We start from the raw sequence: 4,170 nt of genomic DNA on the forward strand, positions 1-4,170 counted from the left end.
TTACCTAGTGGGCACCTGTGAACCTGTCGCGGAGGTAAGCAACATTACCCACGCCACAAGTCCACAAATACTCTTTCGTAGAGTGGGCCATATTCACACATCACACACAATAGAGGACGACACACGGAGAGAAACATCCATGCCCTGAGCGGGATTTGAACACGCAGCCGTTGGCTACTCAGTCAAACACGCCAATCGCTCGACCACTTGTCCTGTTTCAGGATAACTATACCAAAAAAGTAATTACCATCAGGTTATAATGTATTTTGGTATTTGAGCATGGTTGAATTAAACTTAGTGAATACGAGTGTTTTCCAAACTGATACACATTAGAGTAGCCAGCTTTGGCTTATGTACGAAGCCATTGGTCTCGCAGTCAGGTACGCTAACCGCTCGGTCAGTCTGGCCGACACTGTTCTCAAATTAAATCTTTCGTAAACAATGCAAGAATTTTGTCTTCTCAAATCGATGTATTTCGTCGAAAACTCAAAAAATTGTTCTAGCGATGAATTATCGCTATGACAAGTTGCGCTTGCGATGATTTGTGTCCACCACGAATTGATCATACCATAAATTGTGACCTCGATGAAAAATCGTGGTGACTAATTGTGCCTTCAACGAATTATGGTGACGAATTTTGCCTACGATGCATTGTGCCCGCTATTAATTGTTGCCCCAATGAATTGTGCAATACCACGTTCTCTGTTTTCACCAATACGCGTTTCCTATGTTACAGCAATATAAAAGCAGGTCAAATAGTATTTTATTTTATAAACCATTGATTTATTAAATATTCACCGAAGTGAGTATAATTAAGCGAACAATATAAAACGTGAAAATTTATGCTTGTAATCGCAATCTTAATTAAAGTCCCATTACGGAGTATTCCTAATTAATGTCATTCTTATTATTCTGAAGAGACGTTATGATTAAATATTTGGAATCCTTCAATATTCTCGGATAATTTGAAAACGTTAAGCTATCTTTTCGCTATGCATTTACTGTTCGATTCGAAATGCTTGAAAATTATGATTTCAACATCAGCTACCATTTCAAATATCATATCGAATTGTTGAAAATGATAAATAATAAAAATGATTAAAATAATAAATATGTATGTCTTATTCAGTTTTGCTTATTATTTGTAGGTCATGGGATAAAAGAGGGAAGAGTAATTCTTTTTTCAATTGCGACTTTTTTTTCTTCTTGAAAATGTTCTTTGGTATTGCTTCAAGATAGGTACTTTATAAGTTTCTGGAATTTTCGTTAGATGGCAGCACAAACAACCCAGTGCATAGATGGAAATCATGATGTTTCTTTCACCAATATTTGAAATACGACTTATGATTATACTTCTTCAAGTACTTCATTTGGTTTGGTACTTTGTACCAGACATTGAAAATCATTTTCGTTTACTATTCTAATAATATAAAAATTGAAAAAACCCAAAATTGTAAACATGTTTTAAATCTGTTACGCTTTAAGATTCTTCTAGACATTCTCCGTATATTTGACAACGTTAAGCTGATTTGTTGACAAAATGGTTTTTCACTGTTTTTTCATCCAACTCATAAACGGATTAAAACCGTCACTTGAAGTTATAGTTTTTGATAAACAGTTTTGCTTACCGTATGAAAACTTTACCTTTTCTTAAACCATGTCTCGATTATTTTCTATACTTGCTCTTACTTTGCGATAGTTTTGTGTAATTATAAAACTAAAACTGAGATTCATCCTTGATTACAAATTGACACTGATATCTTGCCCTTGAATATTTTTCAAAGTTAAGTTACGCATGGCAACAAGGTGAGACACAATAATTGTAAGCATTTTTATTCTTCAATATGGCAGGCTATTTTGTTTTATTTTATATCCGTCGTTGAACAGCCGACCTAATTTTATGTGTTTACGACTACTAATGTTCAACTTCGTTGCCTTGTATTTTTGAACCCAATCCAGAAGACAAGGGAACTCGTGGATCGAGTATTGGGAGAAATTTGCCTTTGTGGAGGACTTTTTGATAAAGCTAACCCGCATTTGCGTTACATGGAGAGGAAGACCACGAGAACCTCCCATGGTTAGCCTGATGGCAAGGGGACTCTAACCCATGATCCGTTTACCACTGAGGATATTTCGCGTCAGCACTGTGGTTGCTGCAAGCCGGATGCGGAATTTGTATCGACTGGGATTCGAACCTGGTTCGCCTTATTGGAAGACGAACTCTCTATCCCCTGAGCCATCGTGGCTCATATGGCAGGCTATTAAGGCTTTGGCAATTTTTAGAATTTTCGCCTTGCTCAGGAGATATATCGTTCGCCTTCCAATGAAATGACTCAGGTTCGAATTCCAGCGGTTTCTGGTAGATACGAATTTTGCTCCCGACTAATGAGTGAGAATCCCCTTGCCGTTAGGTAATCCCAGTGAGAGGTTTTCGTGTTTTTTTCTTACCATGTAATGCAAATGCGGGTAAGTTTCATCTAAATATCCTCTACAAAGTTTAGTTTCCCCAAATGTTTGATTCGGGAGTTAGCTTGTCTTCAGAGTTCCGCTTTAAATAACAATGTTACAGAGTTGAACATTGATAAATCCCGAGTAAGATGGGCAGTGCAAAGCCGGTTATAACATAAAATAAAATAATCTTCCACTAGAGTAGTGTTGGCTTAAGGGACAGAGCGCTCGCCTCCCAACAATGAGACCCTAAGTCGAATCCTCACCATGTCTAATTGGCATCACTTCTGCTCCCGACTCGAACCGACCACAGTGCTGTCGCAAAATACCGATACGATTTTTTACATCCAACCCATCTGCCAGTTTAAAACCGTCAAATTTACGGGATTCTTTTTAAAATGTGAGATGAATTCAAAATAATGTTATTGAAAATATTTTTCTAACATAATCTTTGGTTTTTTTTCTATACAATTCCATCTTTTTGACAGTTTTTTTAAATCTGAAGTTTTTGTAGAAAGATGAAAGAAAAAACCTAACTAGAGCTATAAATAGATAACACCCACGACTGGATATTCTTTTTGGGTGGATTAACACCTTATATCCGCAAAAGACCTTCATGGTCACGAAATAATCCCTATGTTTTTTCGTATATACTTAATCGATTTTCTTTCACTTTGCGAACGTGATGTGATAGAATCAGTAAGAAGAGTATAAATAGTTTTTGCTTTACGTCCACTGTATTAATACATTTTTTCTTAGCCCTAAAAAAAATCTTTTGGATTCGTTTTTTTTTTTTTAATTATTTTTTCTCTTTATGGAAGCTAAAAAAAGCTTAAAATTAACTGCTTTCTCGCAATATCAGACAAAAAATACCTAATCTTCTTTTTTATAGTTTTAATAAGAGAAAAATTTAACAAACTCATAAAATAGCGATTTTTCAAAAAAAAAGAAAAAAACCTAATTCAAGTTACAATGTTTAATTTAATAGACATACAATGTACAATGTTTAATTTAATAGAATAATAATAATTAATTTTACTTATTTTAACAGAATAAGAATAATAAGAATAATTTAATTTAATTTAATAGAATAAGAATAATAAGAATAATTTAATGTTTAATTTAATAGAATAAGAATAATAAGAATAATTTAATTTAATTTAACAGAATAAGAATAATAAGAATAATTTAATGATAAATTTAATAGAATCAACTTAACTCTCGAACTTTATTCACAATAGTTTGAAGTATTCTTCGCAATTTGTTTGACTCAGACGGACAAAGAACGCTTTATTTAAAGCTACAATGAACTATACTCTTTTAAAAAAAATTTTTTTGTTGTCTATTTTGTGTGGTGAACAGACGCATATATTTCTAATAGTGCTTTTAAATATAATAAAAAAGTGTTGTGACAAAAAACTTTGAAATCAATATTTATTACCTATAAATTATCAATATGAATAGTTTTTTTTCCAAAGAAGCTAAATGCGCGCAATAAACCGTATAACAGTTTCGTATTTAAATGAAAATCTCAGGAATACATAAGAGCTCGGTTCAGTTTTTTATCCGACGTCATTCTACAAAATACAGCTCTAGTTCAACTCATACTAACCAAAAGGGTTTTATGGTTAAATCCAACTGTAGAATGACACTTAAAATGAGCTTTGCATTCTATCTTAAACAGGATTTTAGATCAATGTCCTTTTCATCGACGAAGTTTCG

The sequence above is a fragment of the Parasteatoda tepidariorum genome, chromosome 10 (genome assembly GCF_043381705.1).
Source record: "Parasteatoda tepidariorum isolate YZ-2023 chromosome 10, CAS_Ptep_4.0, whole genome shotgun sequence".
Lineage (NCBI taxonomy): Eukaryota > Metazoa > Arthropoda > Arachnida > Araneae > Theridiidae > Parasteatoda > Parasteatoda tepidariorum.